Source organism: Bombus affinis, chromosome 10 (assembly GCF_024516045.1).
Source record: "Bombus affinis isolate iyBomAffi1 chromosome 10, iyBomAffi1.2, whole genome shotgun sequence".
NCBI classification, from domain to species: domain Eukaryota; kingdom Metazoa; phylum Arthropoda; class Insecta; order Hymenoptera; family Apidae; genus Bombus; species Bombus affinis.
The window spans coordinates 4,341,983-4,362,378 of record NC_066353.1 but is presented as its reverse complement, the minus strand read 5'-3'; the positions used below and the strand labels follow the sequence as shown (position 1 = coordinate 4,362,378).

Sequence of the window (20,396 nt, the reverse complement as noted above, 5' to 3'; positions counted from 1 at the left end):
AACGAGTAACATAACATTCATTGGCCATCATTTCTAATTCAACAAACATGTGCAACAGTCGTCACAAACTTTCAGAATACTATCCTATTAAGAATACACTAAAACCTTAACAAGTCGATGCAACTTCACTTCCCACGTCTCCCGTTAGTTAAACACCTCAATCAAGCAACTTCACCAAGATAAACAATCGTCCAAAGTTCTATTAAAAGTTTAACTGGCATTGTCACGTCCGAAAATTGGTTGAAAGGAGTCGGACGCGCCGACACAATACGTGAGTAGCGCGCGGTCTCGACGTTAAACGATTGCCATTGAAAATCGTTGGTCGCTCGCCGGCTGCTGTAGGTCGCGATGACTGGGTAACGCTAAAAATAGTCCTCGAGAACGATGCCGCGGCTATTATTAAGCTCCGATCGATGCCGAGCCAGTTGTGGCAAGTTATTTCAAAGCGGCTGGCGCGAGTAACGGGAAGAAAATGCTCTACGACCGTAGAAGGGAACCTTCTTGCATCAGGAAAAATAGTATTTCGAAGGAAAACTGAGTGAACGAAGCATCAGCGTAAGGAACGATCCCTTCATAAGTATAAGTCGATCGATTTCGATCGAGTCGATGACGGTACAACGCTAGAATGTTGTTACGGACGACGAAGACACGGAAAAGCGGAATGTGAGCGGATAATAAAGGAATAATTAGCGATAGTCGCTTGTAAATTCTAGGAATTTGCAGAGAACCTAAGATTCATGGCAGTGATTTATTTTATTGACCGGTAGTCAGAGAACAGTGTCGAATGTCTTTGAAGAAACGCAAATGGATTTCGCTGTGCTTGTTGTTGTTGGCGGATAATTGATTTTGGAGAGAAAGGAAGAATTATTATTGGAGCTGAATCTATTCAAGGGTTTGAGAAATTGATATCCTGAAGGAAAATGTCTTACAATGTCGACTAAAATAAGCATCATTTGAAAATCAAAGTGACAGCTGAACATTTGATTAGACGAATTGAATGTCTTACTATTGAAGCTACAATGTTTGATAGCTATGCGCCGGCGTTATAAAGAAAGGATAGTTGCTTCTGATAGGACATAATTTAATTACAAAATTACGGATAAAAGGGTTTGCAATGATTTTATTTTTTTTCATCGTGAGATCTATGTATAATAGACTATCATGACGCCGTAAGATTGATCTTCTTAAAGATACTGTGAAATAAAAATAAAATTGGGATCAATGATCGTTGAACCTCGTACTTTAAATTTAAAATGGGCGCGTTTTCACAAGAAAGAACTTATAATAAGAACAATTCTGCGTTCGACGAATTCAACGGATGCGAATCTCTGTATTTTCACGACGCGACGCGACGACGCGACGGTCCGATTTCCTGGCTAAATATGGTGCTGATAAATCTCGTGGCCGGTTTATCGGGTTCCGTCGCATTGTGTCTTGCGGTCTCTCGAACGCGAAACCCACGATCGAACCTTCAACCTCACGCCTCCGACCTCATCTCCCGTGCGGGAAGCCTGTGAATACAGCCGATACGCCGCGCGGTAAATAAGCTGATACGCGTCCCTATTATCTATTATAGGATATAAACCGAAATAGAACCAGGGTTTATTCCTTCTCCAGGGAGAATAACTTTCAACGAGACTACACTGCTGCGGATTTATCCATATGATGGCTTCTACCGCTCGCAATTAGAACGTTTCGTATTCCTGATCTCAGCTATGCTGTTTTCCAGAATTTTTTAAATACAGAAGAATCTAGATACTTTTAGATTTTTTAGATACTCAAGAATCTTTGATACTTGAGGATCACAAGCAAATGCAAGAAGTCACGTAAGATCGTTATACATGTTAAAAATTTAAAACAAGTTAAAATATAAAATTGAAGTAGTAGGAATATCGTTTGACTTATAATTGAAGGATTTTGAATCAGTAAAAGCACAAGTACGAGTAAAATGGCTACAAAAAGTATTTGCACGGGTTCTTATCATCCAATGATGAGTTTCCCTTCATCAGATTCTGTATCCCCTTTTAATGGTAGCAAATTTTTTTAGCCATATGGAAGTGTTGCTAAATGACATGAAATTTAACATACCTGAACCTAATGAATTAGCACGTAAATACTACAATAAATACAATAACGTGCGAATACTTAGTATAACTACTGAAAAATCGCTCAAATACATACAGATTTTTGTGCTGAAGTTTAACCTACCCGCGACTTATGACGCTTGTACCGTTCTTCAAACTCCTCAGTCACTAACACCACTTTCCAATCAGCTTCTCCCGATATTTCTCAACAACGTTGGGACTGGCAAAAAAATAATGATCCCGATATCGAGCAAGAATTACTCGAAGTAGCGCAGGGTGCCGCGAGCGTGTTTCCATCGGGCGGTGATTTCCTGGCACCGGACCGGGAACGATAAATCTCGGACCAGGCTGTTTATCGGCTTCGTTCCATTGTGCCTGGTGCCGAAGGCTGCGTCGTAGGGGCCGAACATCGGGGGGCGTGAAGTGTTTGCGTGCACCACGGACACACGCCGGGCCACGGCGTGGCAAATAAGCCTCACGATACGTTCCGGCACTATCCGCCACACCCGTTATCCTACATTATCGTTTCGCCTGATGGACCTAACGATCCGCGTGCACGCGTTTATCGAGAAGCCAGTCTATTTTTTGATTCGGATAGTCAGCCTTGGAAGCGCTCACTTTCACCCGCGATTTTTATTATCGTCGCCAGATATTACCACGCGTATACACACACCGCCCGCGATACCGTTCAATATTTTACGAGCGCAAATAACCGGTGCCCAGGTATCAAAGGTCGGAATAATCGGCGGATTTGTGGCCGTCGGCGATTAAAGGATCGGCGATGGATATATCGGCGAGCTCTCTCTTCTCTGTCCCCTCCACCGCCTCGTGTACAGGGCGAAATACGTCGCTCTTCATCCGGCAGTTGGAACCACTTGAACGTACTACAATGCAGTTCGCAGGTAGTTAAAACTAACTAGAGGATTCTCCCTCCGTATCTGGCTCCCTTGCTCGCATAGTTTACGAAATTGGCTGACTTCCAGTTCTTCCGACAAACTGGATTCAATATAGCGCGAGGAAGCGGGGAATGTTCATGGAGAGATGGAGGACAGCACGTGTGTATTGCAGAGATACGGGCACGATGTCGGCAGATTTGACTTTTGAGAAATAAAGGCTGATACGCTTTGACGTATACTGACTCGCGAAAGGACTTGAACATTTACCATAGGAAACTTTTCTGAATATATTCTATGTGTTAGATGAAATATTTTGAAATGTCATTAGCGCCGTGATGACAGACGACTGCGATATGCTCAAATATTTTAGTCAACCTGTGTAACACATTTAGGGAGTGTTTAACTTGTTTGATCTGACACTATTGCAGCGATTAATTGGTATATTCAATCCGATCGTCGTCCTAATATAAATGGTATCATATAATATTGAATATTGATTGAATTGTATTGAAATATAGTTCGTATATAATGGCATCGTATAATATTGTGTAGTGTATCGTTTGAAGACAGGTTTTAAGGAAATAATTATGTTAAAATAGCGAAACCTATTAGCTTGATCTTACCATCCGATACTGAAGGGACTGCTTTCCAAGGGTCAAATGAAAGGTTACTTAGGAGACAGCAGCGTTTGCGTTCCTAATTGAAGTTTAACTAAGTACAACGTAGTACGACTTCCAAGTACACTTTAATTCAGATTCTAAGATACATCCTACAACAACGATCCCTCGTCAACAGGAAAGTAATCAAAACGATGATACTTCGATGAATATATAACGATCGTATTCAGGATCCAGAATAGTCCACTCAGTTCTATAGATTTCGAATCGAAAGAAATCTCTTCTCGATGGAACAATAATTCGCAGTTAATTTGCTAAGAAAACGCGCAAGGAAGATTCTGAAACGGTCGACTCAATTACGAATGAGAGAGAACCAATGAAATTTATCGGTGTCAGCAGATCGGTAATGATCGTCGCGATCAACGAAGGATAGAGGAAGAGGAGAACGAGGGACAAGGTGCTGCTGCTACTTCACCTACAGATTGCCTTTAACTCAAGTGCGCCTTAATGTTCGTCGCACTGTAGAACAGCCGAGTCAGAAGAAGCTCGAACTCCAAGAACCCTATCGCGCTTAATTATTTTCCAATGGTGGCTGCTCGTTTAATCGGATCTCGACTAATCGTCCCCTCGTTCTTCTCTCGTTCGAGCTGTTCTTCTTTACGGTATAACACCCGTTCGACCGTGACGAGCGGCTCGCGACGCGAGAGAATAGTCGTCTGTTCGTTCGTGAAAGCCCATTCAGGAATTCCGATCGATCCGTACTTGAAGGAAGCGCCAGGAGAATTGCCGGTCTCTGGTCCAACAGAAACGAATACGCGTTTCCGATTCAATATCAAAACCATGTCCGTTTAACGATCGAATCGCTGCCTTGGGACTGGTACGTTTCTCTATCATATCGAGTTTCATGACGATCTACTTTTACGAAAACTCAGGCCAACAGTCTTTCGAGTTGATCAAGATCCTTGTTCTTTATATTTCGATCATCGATGTTTTGTTAAAAGAGATAGATATATACATACTTTGTTGTTTTCTTCTCTCTAGTTGTTAATTTAAGAATTCTATAGTAGAATATTCCATTACTCGCTCAATTTTGTTTTCACTTTTTCTGAGACAGTAGCTTATTGATATTTATACTTTCTGTTTGCATAATAGGTGGCGTTTTGCATAATAATTTACCAATTAATAAGACTATTAGTAAATTGACAAATTAGTTTAACAAATAGGATGGTCAGATAATCTATATTTTGTAAAATTTAATTGTAAAGTTTTATTTATTTTATTATCAAAGGGGTATTTATTAATATAGGTAGCGTGTGATTGTAGAATTTTATTAATATTGCAGTTGTAAAATTCTGTGTAAAAATATATGTTACTAAAATGATATTTTTCATTTGTATACCTAAATTCTACCTTTACTTATTTTCGTCATTAAATATATATTTGCCCGATATGGGTGCGATATTACAAGATAGATCAGAAAAATGATAAACAAATTTTGTAATCGACTCGAACATCCCAGACAGACTTTAGACTCGATCAAAAGTATAATACAGAAATTATGTATAGAGATTCCATCAATAACTCTGACTTACGATTTCTTCGAATTCCTTGAACGTATAACTCGAGCGGAAAAGCGAGAATGCCTGTACACGAGAAAGTGCAGCGCGCGAATCCATGAACGCTGAGTAAATCTTGATGCGGAACGAGCGGCTAATTATCTGTCGCCGAAGCTTATGAATTTTAATGTCGTACATTTCTAACTCGATAACCCCATCCCGTCACACAATTAATTGGAACGATACGTTACCTTCGTCGCCGGAACACCGGTTCCGCGCGTCACCCCCGAGTTAAAAACCGAACGCCGCCGGACGAAGAGCTTGGGGGGTTGGCCGGGGGGATGAAAGTTACTAACGACGGCTTTTGTGAGCCGGCCTCGCTCGTAGACTGGCAACCGTGGGGTGCAGGGATTAAACTACACCCCCGGAACGTTTGTCATCCCTTTTGCACGCGCGTGCACGTTGGTCGGCACGCACGAACGAGCCTGGATTTTATCGGCGGTCCCCTCCGATCGCGCAGGGATCTACGAAACTGAATTGGTTTCTTGTTTCACGCGATCGTTCGCGATTGTGTCGTTCACTGGGCAATCATTCGGTAATTAGATTCAGCTATTCTGATCGAACTGAGGCGTGTTTCGAGCTGTTTTTAGTGGAAGGGTTAAACGAAACAGGGAATCGGTAATTGTTCCTAATGCGATTGAGAATAGAATTTCAATTCGTTTCCAAATACTTTTGGTTAGCATGTAACAAAAACGGCTTACGCCACATTTCCTGATTTCTTTTTTAATCTCCTGCAGTCAGGATCTAGAGAAAAACATGGCGAAATAGATATCTTAAAAAATGTTTTATGTCTTCACTGACTGGCGAATAATAATTAGTCATGTGAAACTCTTCGGCATGAAGTTTGTAACTTGATAATTTAATTCGACATAGCTTTTCTCTGATATAATTGCAGTATATTATGTGGTATACTGAATATTGTGTTTAAAGAAATCGAGAGTTGCCTCTCTAATGCCAGAGTATTTGCTTGTTCTCCTCGGAAAAGTCAAACGAGTATCGTTTTTTGTCACGAGTCCTTTAGTTATTCAACGATTGTAATATCAATTGTGATAAAACATGAATAACTGTATTCTCGAAGCATTTGTTAATTATTGATTTTAGTAGGAATTCGTGAAACAGAAGCTCGGCGAAGCCGATAAATATTCTGGGCAGCGTGCTGGCAAGCCGGAAAGACAGGTTGAAGATCGCAAGGTCGGTCAGTGCTCTCGAGTAACGTACGTGCGATCCAGCTAATCGAATCCAGTTGGTTCGAATACCGTAGAACGGGTATCGCTGACGATCCTCATCGTCGCGACCTCCATTTTCCACTCGATGGAATATTTTTTATTTTTACTACCTAATTTGGTCGCTTTCTAATCACTGTTATTAACGGTACAGTTTTCGCCTACCGTGTTACGGTTCAAAGTTGCTCGCTAACTGAGAGAGTTTAAATGCCTTTCGAGAGTGTTTTATTCTCTTTCGAAGAGAAACTAGAAAAATTACTTTTCAAACACTCCATAAAACCACCTACTGCAGCTTCTATCTTCGACCACGCAGTGGTCTTTTAGTCTAATCAAATTCAACGGAACTTCGAATATTACACTTATTAAAATTGTATAGTATAAAAAATACACCCCTACGCGTTAATAGATAAAAGTAATTTTATCTGGTCCTCTCTTTTCCTTTTTATGCGTTACCGTGTATTTCTAAAAAGTAATTAAAGTTCGTTGATTTCGCGATAACACTTAAATCCCGACGAAACGATTCAACCGAATATCGGCCAAAGCTCTGTCAACAAGACGCTCTTATTCTCGAGGCGCTGATTTTCTCGGAGAGAAAACCTTGAGAGAGGCTGGTCGAAGAATGAGGGTCGGTTTCGTGTCCGGAAGGGTGTAAACTCGGTGTTCTGTGTAAAGGGGGTGAATGTCGGCGGACTCGGTGCAGCGTCGTCTTCCGGCCGTTTTTCTTCGCCCGTGAAACGAGTAACCTGCTTTTACGACGATTCTCGAGACACGGGAACGAGGGAAGAGAAAGCAGTCGAGAAACGAAATCTGCGACACGTCCCAAGAAATTTTCCAGGCGTCTCTATCTATCCGTTCTGTTCCTTCTACAGTTTCTGCAGCATTTCCCGCTCGTTCATTCGCGTCAATCACTTTCACGTCCCTCCTTTACAGCTCGTACAAGCCACCGCTTCTTCCATCATTCGGATAGCGTCCATCCTCTTCTTCTTTCTCGACGATGGACTAACCTTTTTGAATTTTATCGCATGACTCATTCGTTGTCCCGCTATATGAAAACTATCCTCTGAATATCCGTCTATACGGCGCCCTTTCGAAGTTTGGGATTTTGTTTCCATTGTGGAAAGGATAATTCGGAGCGTCTTCGATTTGTTCGAGGGGTGAAAGATACTGGAGACATATAGCGTTTGGTGAAGTAAACGAGCGCAAAGAGTTTATGGGAAAACGGTTCGTGAGATTTCGAGATACGAAATAGCAGATCGAGAAAGTTTTGTTCATCTTGGTAGAAAGTTCTGTACTTAGAAGTTTGAGAAACGAGTACTACCGCGCGGAACAAATACATTGCTTTCCTCTGTCTGTCTATTAGGTTCTTTCTCCAACACCTTTATCAATTCCTTTATTTAATCGTATATCTTCTTGCGTGTTTAAACTAATATTATTAGCGAAATTTGGCAGGTCAGAAATTACGAATTGCCAGTGTCAATCGATTTTCTTATATAATACTAAGACGTTTTACAATAGGAGTAGCGACGTTATTGCATATAGCAACGTATAACTAACTCGTATAAATTACTTGTATAAGTGATCTAATTGTCCTGCTCGAAAAAATTTGTAAATTAGAATTAGAAAATTGTAAAAGCTGTTCATACGGTAAATTAATAATAATGTAAGAATTCTAGTAGTCTCTTAATAATTTCGCTAGAACTACTAAAAGAAACTACTACTTTGCTAAAAAAAAAAGTCATAAGATGGCTATTTGAAACTTTCTATCGTTGTATGCAGTTGAGTTAATATCGGTTTTATCAATTTATGTACCTAATTTAACTATATCTAAATAATCAAAAAGTTTCTTATAATTTGGTTTACGAGACCACAAGTGTGACATTTACAGTAACTGTCATAGAAATATTCATGTCGAACAATTATAGCATTAAACAGTTTAAAACGAGAAGACTTCTAAAGTCAATCTTCAATACCCAGACTCTCTAATATCTCTCTAATATCTCAATTTCTAAAGTCAATTTCTAAAGTCTATCTGCAATCCCCAGAATCTCTAACATCTAAGGTACCGTTGTTCAACCAACTTCAACAACGCCGAGGCTACTAATTATTCTCATAGAAGTAAAAGTGTACAGGGTAACAGAAGCATGTACCGATATTCTAGATACTAGAGAATTAGCGCGCCTCATATGATGGCTCGTGAACGAGTTATACGTTTTCAGACTTTCTTATTTGAAAATGTACGTGTAAATTCGTCGCGTTGAAGCGTATGCACGGCGCTGTGTGGCTACTCGCTGTCCGCGCCAGAGTATTCTTGCGGCCACGGCAGAATACCAAGCATCGGAGCGAACTAAATTGCTATGCAAAGTTTATCTTCAGACGTCAGCCAGAACGGGCCTGTATCGCTTCTTATTTCCTACACGCGGTGGTTCTCAAAGTTGACAGGACACGATTGAAACCCGGAAGATTTCCTTCGCCGCTCTTTTGCGCTTACGGCGTTACGTAAGTGATCGTGTACTTTTTATCTCGCTTCAGTCGAGCCTAGATCAACGTTGCACTCCCGATAGCGGGTTTCTTCTAGGCTGATCTTGCGAGCACCCGCTTGCTCATTGATTTGCGTTGACCTTGATTTAACACGCTTGTGAATGAAATCATTTTTGGTAGATTTTATTATACTTTTATTAATTGCACGATGTCATAACAGCAAAAGAATGTTTAGGAAGGATAAGATACAAATACAATATGAAACATACAATACAAAATATTGTAGATATACACCAAATACCTTTAATCTCTTCAACTTAATAATCGTGTCTCTATTTCACCAGTGACATTTATAATCACTGAATTGAAAGTTAATAGAGATAAAACAATTTTAATTCGGTTAATTTCAGTGCTGACAATTTTTGTAATTTGTTTTTTTTTTTGGGAGTGATAAAACAACACGAAAGACAGAAGGGGATTTGTAAATAAAAATTTTAGAAATTAAAACTGAAATGTATGACAATTGTCGATGCGACGCGCACTGCCTTACTTTTTGTATAATTCCTTCAGATCCCAGAAAAATGTCGTAAAATATCCAGTACTTTCTGTAGTTTGTATTCCAATATCCTTCCTTGACAATATATGGTCGTATTCTAACAGTTCCTATTGAAATCTTATCCAAACGACAACGACTATGGTTGTTCACTGCTAAAACTTCAAAGTTTAAATAAAAAGATAGAATTCTAATTTAGTAGTTCTCAATTCCGCTGTATCAACCCTAATTTTAATTGCTGGACCCTTGCAGGAGTTAATCTGAGACCACGGGACGCCTGCGAGTTCGAGATATCTCCAGAAAGCACTTTAGTTTTATTGGAAACAATTTCACGGTAATTTTTACGCGTTCTCAGAGCAGGTTTAAAATTCCTCTTCGAGCAGAATGCTAATTTGGTGAACGTTCTCTCAAGAGTTGGAACAGTGTCGCTTGCATATCAGCGTTGTTATCTTGGCCGTCTTTCTTTCGCACATTGACGACACACGAGACTGACCATCCTCTTGTGCCAAATTACATTTCACGTTGGTTTCCATTCGCGAATTCAACCGCTGGCCTTCCGTCTTTACAGTGAATTGTTCAATTCGTCGGTGAATTCAACCCTTTATCGCCTAATTGCCGTCTATTACCATCTTAATGGACTATGTGTGAAAATCATCTTTTTAGAGGCAAACAAAACCGAGAATTCAACGATAGTGCTCGTTTTTGACTCTTTTCTTTCTTGATTTTTCTCGTTCTTTACTTCTTATCGGTTTCTCGTTGACGAATATACGCTTCTGCTTTTTTCAAGCTGCGCGATGCAGCTTTTCGCTCATTTGGTCGAATGGTTAAGAGAGATGTAACGACGCTGCAACGCTAATGGACAAACACTCTTTTACATCGCAAAGCAACAACGCGACAACGACGTTTTTTATTTTTGCGCAACACGTCTCACCTCCGGATTGCAATGCGTCAAAAACACATTAATGTCACCCACTTTATTAACGCTTTCGCAACTGATGCCTATGTTTTTGCGACTCGTGAGCCTCCAATAACCAACTTGCTACTGACGAAACGTGTAGTTTAGCAGGGATATCGAAATTCGTTGTAGTGCTTTTAAGTAATAGAAGCTTTTAAAATTTATTTTAATTTATGGTAATGTAAATTGTTAACTCTTTCATAGTTGATGTTTTATACTATATCATATATGCAACAGAAAATCGATTACTGCAACGAATTTTTATCCTTCTTATTTACATAAAACGACTTTGGTATTTTCTTATCTTATTTTTCAAAATATTTTAGAATATTTGAAGCTCCCGGTGCTTTTTTAAGTAAAGTTATATTATACAAGCTATTAAGAAGCAATGACTAAATATTTTAAATTGAATGAAACGAAACAAAAATGAAAAGCATAATAAACATCAGTTTTCTTGAGTGTTTCGACTTTTTGATAACTAAGAGCAGATGCATTGAAACGAAGCTTTAGTTAGTGTTTGATTAAGTGGTTTCCCGCTGATTGGATTCTGTTATGTGAATAAAAAGTCATAGATAATAGGGAGAATCGATAAACCGCAGTTATGGAAATTATTCATTTTCCAATAATAAATCAAAATCAGATAAGTGGAGTTGTACTGCAACGTATATGCTGTATATTAGCAAATTATTTTTGATGAGCGCATTATATCTTCTTTCGAAAAATAAATCGTGGCTTGAAAAATTTTCGATTCGAGTTAGAAACCTCGGTGTACTATATATTTTACTATTTGCAATCTTCGAGATCTGAGGTTCCAACGGCTGTACTATTGCGATACGCGTTTCTTAAAAATTCAAACTAAGAGCCTTGAACGTGGAATTACATGTATGTTTTTGATATAGTAATACGTTTCTCATGAACTAAAATTGGAAGTCTCTTACGTAATATTTACGTCTTTTCACATCTTATCTCCTTCGTCGTATAATTTATCTCCCGGATAAAGCCGTATAAATATTTCTACGGAATACTTAATTATTCTCTTGCGTTTACACGTATGTACATATTTAAATTAGATTTTAAATGATATATACCCTCTTTCGTTAATGAATAACATTCGTATTATCGGAACTAAACGTTCGAAACTAAACGGTTTCCCTACATATTTCAATAAAAGCGAATGAGCAAATTCAACTTATCGTTGTCAGACGATTCAGTACAACAAGAAGAAGAACAGAGGGATGCATGTCGCAATTCTTGTGCAAGTCGAAAGTGTAGACACGGCGTACCAAACGTAACGCGTTAACCTTTCACGGTCGAAGGTCAAGATATTCCTGTCGACGCGTTTCCACCGGCAACGCCTCCATCCAAATCCATTATTCATTACCTCTCGAACACGAATCAAGTAAAACACGAAATTTCGTTAATCGTCGGCTATATAATTCCATTCGACCCCATACACGTATAACCTATACATACGTATAATCACCTGAAAAAGGTGAAGCAAAACCACGAAAGTGGATGTCAGGCAATTATCAAACTGATATCGTCGTTAATTAAGCCGCGACGTTCCATTACATTCGACATATCGCGTTAAACATTTTAACGACGCGAGCATCCAGCGAATTAATAGCCCCTTAAAATTCGAATACGTTGTTTCACGGTGTGGCTCGTTCGGTTACGATCTCGTTATCCGCCTCGAATCGCCTCTAATTGCCATCGTCAAGCTCTCTTTCGTTTCAGTCCCCGTCTGCAAACGCGGCCGTGAACAACCTTGTCGCGAAACAATAATGAGAATCTGTGTAATTGAACATCTTGGTAATTCGCATTCGCGTCCCCTGCGTCATAATAGATTACGTTACCCGACTTAATCTGGCGAAAAGTTGTACATCTAGCGTTCTCAGCGACTGGATTAGCGTTAAATCTCACCGCGGAGAAATCGTGTCTCGAGGAGGAAATTTCGCGAGAAGTTTGCGATGCCGGTTTGTTGCCAGGAATCGACTGTGTTCAAAGCGTGGTATTTATTTCTATTCTATATATTATATTTCTATCATATATTTATTTCTACGCTGAAAGATCGATTTATGGATTTACGAACTTACGGAGGAGTCTCTTTTAACCTTTCGTTACGCTAATTTCTTCGAAGTAATCTATTTTTCTTGAAAAAATCTTTTGCTCGTTTAACTTAAAGATTGAGTGTATAACGTAATAAAATGCTCCGATAAGCATTTCAAATTTTTCGAAAGCTTGGAAGAGTAAAGAAGTTAGGCGCGGACACAAACGATTCGGCTTGTCTACGGAATCGAAAGAAGGGATTGAAAGTGTTATTCGATAAAGAAACTATCGATGTGATCGAATATAAAGATCTTAGATATGATCGTAGATATGATCGAATATAAAGATCTTATCTGTAATGTAGGCTGTAATAATGGTTACGCGTTCCATAATAGCATTCCCACGTGCATCCGTGAGAGAATTGTTTATAATAAACCGCTTTCTCTTTATGTTCCAGGTAAATTCATATTAGATTTCAATCTACTTTCTATGAATCGGATTTGGATCAGTTTTAGGTAATATACTATCAATCGTTGGCTCATTAGTGATTTAACGAATCTCGAAATAATTGGAGAATCATTCACTCATATAAATTTATGTTATTGTCCGAATATTCTTTGTATTGATAGCACAATAGTATTGCAAAATTCTCCAATTATTTCAGATAATGTTGCAAATATATAAAATACAGGTCTTTTAATGAAGAAGAAAACTCGTAAGAAAAGAAGCAATCGATCACACCAAATTAACTCTGAATCACTATCGCGAGAGCGTGATTAGATAACACGATCCTTGAACTTGAATCACAGTTTTCTGTGTAGCCATGAACAAAGAAGAACTGAAAGACCTGTCTCGTTGTCTCTTTCTCTTTAAACATCGATTGGATATCGTGATCGGGAACGAGGCTGATTATTTCGATGCAAATCGTTGGAAATGATTTATTCGTGGACTATGAAAGGGAGCTGCTCCGGCCGGGGAGAGGATAAGAGGCGACAGCAAATCGAGAGAAGAAGCCGAAGCGAAGAAGGAACGGCTGAGGCAAGATTAAACCGAGTGCAAATATTTAATTAAATCTGGCGAGCGCGCATGCTTGGCGGAGGCAGTTTACGGCCACCGTCGTAATTTCTCCTCTCGGGGTTTGCAGTGAAAGTGGATGTGCCCCGATGCAATCTGCTTTCGAATTAATCGAGAGTGCGTAAAGAAAATGTTATATCGTATCGAAACTCCATTCTCCATGTATTTCGTCCATTCCATCGCGTTTTTGTTTACTTTTCACAGTAATCGTTCTGATACTTGAAGTAATTTTTTCTCTCGAGTACTTAAATATGTATTAACACCATGATGACTGGTTAGCTTTAAGCGTAATTGTTGTTAGTGTTCGGCTAAAATAAGTCCTCTGTACAGGAGGAATTTTTAATTCAATACGACATTCACAATCATTCGTACGTTTTTTCATTTGATTTTGGAATTAAATATATCTCCTTAAATCTATCAGGTTATTCCTGTCTGCAGCTGTTTCGTATTAAACTTCTTTTTGTTCACCAAATCAAGTCAAGTATAGTTTCTGTTATGCTTATAGAATGTTCAGTAACTTTATCTTTATTTTATAACTTATCTTCGTATGGTATGCTGCAAATCATTTTCATAAATTTGTAAGAGATCTTTACTAAATTTAGTAACAGTAATTATACGGTAATACCTATTTGACATCCATCCGACGTCAATTGTGATAGCGTCAACGAAGATGAAGAAGGAATGGTGATATTCCATGCGTCTGGAAATATTCTGCTTGGCGATGACGCCCGAGAGTAGACTTCTGTGCGAGATCCGAGCATGGTCCGCTTGATTCGAGTAGAACTCGCGAGGATCTTCTGACGTGTAGACGCTCTTGACGTAGTCTGGCAGACAATAGCCGGAGTGGCGGTAAACTTTTCAAGAGAATCACTGTGTGGCTGGAAGTTCGGTTCACGGGATGAGATCTTCCCAACGACGTTGCACAGGGAAGAAATCATCGCGTTTAAATCGTGCGCGGACGTCTGCCGAGGTCACGCAATTTGAAAGTTAGATTGCTTAAAGCGGCGTTTGACGCTGCTCAAAAGAGCAGAGTCCTCTACCTTCTATCGTGTCCCGTTGAAATTTAATCAACGAGGAATCCGTTCTTGTCGATCAATCATCGATCTTATCGATCCTTCGATTACCAGCCCACCGAAGGTTCAAATATCAACCAGATTAACCATCGTCGAAATTAACGGAATATCGATTTAGAATGAATAACGCTCGAGTAATACCATATATTTTACCAAGTTCATCGATCGCAAAGGGAACCGTGGCAAGAACCGCGGGGAAATACGTACCTCCTTAATCCCCCGCCAGAATTCTAATATCCATTAGTCCACCTGACGTCCAGCTAATCCATCTCACGGTCGTTTTCTCGATTTGCATAGCTTCCTGGCTTTCTTCCGCGGCAGTGCTCGTTCGTCTCGCTAGGAGAAAACTGCGGTTCGGTCGTATATCACGGCCTCGCCGCCTGGTTACTTCTAACGCGTTTAACTGGTGTAAGATGCCAACGATAACCGATGCTGGCATAATTTGAGAGGTGTGTATTGAGTATCAAAAACGAGCATCTCCTCGTTACGCGCTTATTTCGTTTAGACTCTCCGATTTCCATGTCATTTCTACGCGTTTTAGATGCTAATGCAAAGGAAACATTTATTAAATGGACTGTTAATATCCCGTGCAATAAATTATCGTGGGAGTCGTGTTAAATGTTACTGATATTTTTAGAATCTAGTTTTTCTATCGAACCGAAGTAGAAATTGAATATACTGAGCAGAGTGTTCAAGTATTGATAAATAGTGGTGTTTACTGTTACAATAGAATAGATAATCATCAGCAATGTCTAATTTGTCTGAATTACGACAATGAAAGATTCGTATGTGCTGTTGAAAACTAACCGCTCTAAAGTACAAACATAAATTAATGATCTCGTTAAGTCAGACTACGTCTCAACTTCTTTTTCACTCACTGAATTTTCCATTTATTTAAGATCTAAAGATAAATGCGTCAATGGATACAAAGATTAACTTTGATCGTACAGTAGCAAAGAAATGATCCTGTATAAATAATTCGTGTTTAGAGACCAATTAACGTATTTTAACAATTGCATATATGGATTAATCCATCTGTTGCAAGAATTATTTATATAGAAAATTCGTAGCCATAAATTATCGTATATCGGAGTCGCTCAGTTAGAAAAGTTGTCCCAACATTGTGTCCAGATATTTTCTATTATTCCTCGAAACTTGTCCTGGGAGATATTACGTAGCTGAATCCAGGTAGGAAGAAGACGAAGATCGAGAAATCTTAGACGGTCAATGACTCCCTCCGGAACACTCGAGGCACTCATATTTGTCGGTGATTCGAGCGATCGGATTCTCCTCTTTTGTTGCTTCTCCTCTTTTCTCTCCTTGTGCCCTCCTCCTCCCCCTGTTTCGATCTGTTTGCCACGTTTCTATTCGCCTGACGCTCGAAATTTCGCATGCTCAGCAGCCTTAAGGAAAGAAACGGATGAAAATCAAGGCGGAAAAAAGGAAATGTGGAAGAAGAGAATGGAATTGTTTCGAACGATGAGATACCGGGAAGACTTGAAATAAGTGGATTCTCTGGGACTCCTGAGACCCGAAACGGATTGTCTAAACTGACAGAAAAAAATTGATCCGTCTTCATCGTGGTCACGTTTCAATTTTAACCTTCCTTCTTTTTAACCCTCTTTTATGGCGACGTCGTTAATTGATTTAATCTGTGCATCTTCGAGGAACTAGGGCGTATGTTTCAATAATTATTATCTCAAGCTTATAGTGTGAATGATTTGGTTACTTAAAACATCGTTCGAGTAAAAAATCTTGTCAGTTTAGAACATTGTCTTTTTTATAAGAGATAAATGCTTTTGTGTCTTGAATACAAAGCAATAGTTAAAATCTGCACAAAATTCCAATGTGCTATGACTATCAGTTTATAAATTATATAACTGTATCATTGTTATTCTATAACTGTTAGTTTCATCGAATATGATCTGATAAGCGTCTCTTTCGTGCACCGACAGTGACTTTGGTCTGACTTTGTCATCCGTTTCTATTCACAGGCGGTCGTACCTCTTTTGTTCAAGATGTCTTTAGCCTGGCCACATCGTTTATTTCTATTGTAGTATCGCGGAAATTTAGGTATACATTTTTTCTGATACTATTTATAATTTGTAATTTATTTACAATAAATTAGTTATACAGATATTAATGAGACAGGAAACGATGATTGTTTAATATGGAACTAAATGTAACAATCTTATTCTAATTCCACCACTCTCGCAACTGAACAACGCCAACAACTCAATCTTTCAGCCACGCTAGTAACTCACGCAACTTGACAACGCTAACAACTCCACTCTCAACAACGTTAACACCTCTCGCAACTCGACAACGCTAACAACTCTACTCTCAACAACGCTAACACTTCTCGCAACTCTACAACGCTATCAACTCTACTCTTCGACTCCTTGATTAACTCTAACCTCTCGATTCACTCTCACTTCTCGATCAATTGTCCAACGCTTCTCGACCAACAACAACTTTTTTTAGATTCAAACCGTCCTGTTAACGCTTTGCAAGAACTAGGTAACTTTAGTCACATAGGCTTTTTTCCTTATGTAAACTAACGACCAAAAGACAGACGACATTGTTTTGATCGGTTTCTAACCAGGCTTTTTCCTCACGATATTACACTATTTACATAGTCGCGTCTTCAACACGCCGAATTTTCGATTATAAAAAATTTATTTTCAAACGTTATGTATAAAGAAAGCAATATGCTGTTTTGTTGTCCATATGTAAATCAAAGTCCCAATTTAATACTAAAGCATTTTTATATACGATTCATTATAAATTACTATTCTATTCTGTAGAACAAGTAAAACAGCATTTATGTGGTCATCCATTCTAGTAAACATCTTCCAAGAAAATCTGGAACCACCGGTCGATCATCTACCAAGAAATAGTTGGAAGCTAGCATTAAGACAACAAAATCTCACTTGAAGCAATTCCCGAAACAACGATATTCGCATAGGAGCTGATCAAACACAATGAGACACGCTCTGTATAAACGATAAACTTCATATCCAAATACAACCTTCCTCCTCTGTCGCTAAACAGACGTACCAACGTACCAACCCCTTGTCTTCCTCCTCTGTTCCATTCCCCAAATACAATTTGAGCGAGCTTCCCTCTTTGAGTCACCTAGACAAACCTTCCCAACCAGGGCCGAATTGGAGACGCGACTATGAGGCCGATTACTCAGTGTGCGTGAAAACCGGGAAAATGGAAGGAAACGAGGAAGCATCTGGTTGCACAGGACCAACAGGCAATGCATAAAGTAAAATAGTACGCGCAACAGGGCAAGACGCGCACGGCGCCGCGTCCCTAAGTGGGCGAGGCATTGTTCCGCTCGGCCTTGAAACTAATTATTCCGCTGGAAACGGCTTTTCCACCGAGTTGCGAGATCCGTTGTGTTCCGTGCACTTTCGTTTCTGCATAGTCAGGACGCTCTTTTGTTTCTGACGCTCACAGTGGATGATCTGTTCGAACCAAGTTCTCCAAGTTTTTCGACTTCTGAAATGTGGAATATGATAGAGGTGCACTTTTACATTCGGGGGTCGAAAATTGCATATAAAAGTAGAGTAAGAAAACTCGATAGGTTTCGTTGAAATATAAGAATTATACAAGTAGAGAAGTGGCATTTGGGAATTTTAGTTTCTTTTTTTTTTGTGGTTCTAAAGGATTTCATAGAGTTTCAGCGAAAAGCTATATCCAAAGTCTTGTAGATTTCGAGGATCTCAAGAATCACAATAAGAGTGTGCAGAGATTACGAGGAATTTCGCGGAAATTCGTATGAATCCTGATACCTTTCTATAACCTTGGATTTTTAGACCGCCGTATTGAAAATCTATATTTAGAACTGGAACGATTTTTTAAATTCTTTAGATATACCTTGTTATATGTGCAATCCTGTGGATTGTGTAAGCTGTAGTAATCCTCCCAATCCCTTAGAATTCGCAAAGTCTAAAAGTTTTTAACCCATTTTCAAGATAATTGAACTTTCCTAAGAATCTTCTAACATTCCTAAAAACGCGTTAACATATCTTTCTTTGAAATTCTTATAATATCGCAGCCCTTAAAATAAAGCATTGCAATTCATATGGTAATTCGGGTTTCATGTTGGCCGCATTTCCAATGTTTGATCCTCGAACGCCTAGTGATAAGGAACATGACGGACATTGATAACAGGCATCGTTTTACGTACGATTTACACGTGGCTTCATCGTCCCTTTTTATGACGCTCGGTCAGTCATGCTGCAAACCAGTCCCAGCCCTGTCGCTACAATGAGTTTCCTTCTTTTTTACCAGTGGCGCATTTATCAAGCGTTCTTTGAGAATCATTCTCCGCCACACAGACTGCAGGACCTCGTTATTTTCCCCACTTATTTCCTTGGCGAACCATACTTCCAGCCACGTTCGTTATTTCCGCAATTGTCCTAACGCAAATAGAAATACAGATAATGATACTATTATTAAATAAGATTTCTTGCATTGTAATTTAAGAACATATTGAAAATTCAAATCCTTCGTGAAACAGTAATGTTACGTCCCGTGATCCTACTACAAACTATAATCCATCTCTGGGGCAAGATGGCCACCATCTGTACAAACATACTTATTCGGACCCACAATAATCCTAAGGAACTGTTATAAGATTTAGCATTTTTTACTTTACTGTTAAAGCCCTTATTACTACAAACATCTTTCAAGTTGAAACATTCCTTGGAGTAATAACCCTATGGATTAGTTCAATAGTGTAATAATAGTATTCAATAGCGTAATTCAATGGATCAGAACAATAATTAATTCTGGTAAAATACGGGAAAAACGGGTTTTTTCCATGTACAATATTCAAAGGCCACCCTCGAGCAACTATTAGTGGGACAACCCATCACTAGTTCCCTATAAATGTCACCGTCACAGAAGATACTTCACTTGCTCAAGCAGGAAATACCTTAATGGATCTGTATAAATATTCTCGAGTTGTTTTCCTAACTGACCGCAAATTCTCAGATGTATGATGCGTTGCTTTCAACTAATAATATAATATATAAAAGTAAGGAAATATAAATATAACGCGTCTGCCCGCGAAACGGTCGAACAAGTAAGTATGATCCTTAATTTCAATTTTGAAAATGATACTAAAAATCCTTTTGGCTATTCACAGTTGGCTACTCAGTATAAGTATTACTCAACCGTTAAATTTAAAATATTGTTGTTCTCTACGATATGAATATTCGTACATCAGGATAGGTATAGTTTAGAGTATATTGTAATCTGCAAAAATTTTCGAATTCTTTAACATTTTAAGAAATTAAAGTCATGAAAGACAATTAAACATTCAATCTCTTTACATTAAGGAACTGAGTAAGAACTCATAATATATTGTCTTAATTTAGATTTTAAAAATAAATACAAGATAATACTCGGAATAATCGAACTAAAAGAAAATATAATGAACTGTTTACGTATAAGAATCCGCGCAGTAGATGTTAGTAAATTAACGTCATAAATTCTTCAAATAAAACTCCTTTTAAAAATTTCGTTAAATAATATTAAGTTAAATTGGAAATTACACGATCCCAAGGGAGAAGATCGATTTGTCGCGTTGTTTACCTCAAACAATCAGCGAAAACAGCTATCGTTCTCAAAGGCATGAATATCCTGGAAAATCGGTGGTAAATTACCGCCAAGCAAGAACGTCGTGCATTTAATAAGTAAATCCGTGAGGTTCATGAAGAATTCATGAAGAAGTCGTTGCGCCACAGGACGACGACGACT

The 20,396-nt window shown here is 38.9% G+C and overlaps 1 protein-coding gene and 1 long non-coding RNA gene across 7 annotated transcripts in view; one reads left to right on the top strand and one right to left on the bottom strand.

Annotated features, from left to right (window-relative positions):
• LOC126921455 (mucin-5AC-like) overlaps nt 1-20,396 on the top strand; it is a 331,161-nt gene that overhangs the window by 273,066 nt on the left and 37,699 nt on the right. The gene's annotated exons all lie outside the window — the stretch shown is intronic.
• On the bottom strand, nt 13,761-17,040 carry LOC126921488 (uncharacterized). The gene is made up of 3 exons (XR_007712351.1): nt 14,826-17,040; nt 14,171-14,369; nt 13,761-14,100 (listed from the first exon to the last, which is right to left on the bottom strand). It is a non-coding gene; the product is annotated as an uncharacterized LOC126921488 (long non-coding RNA).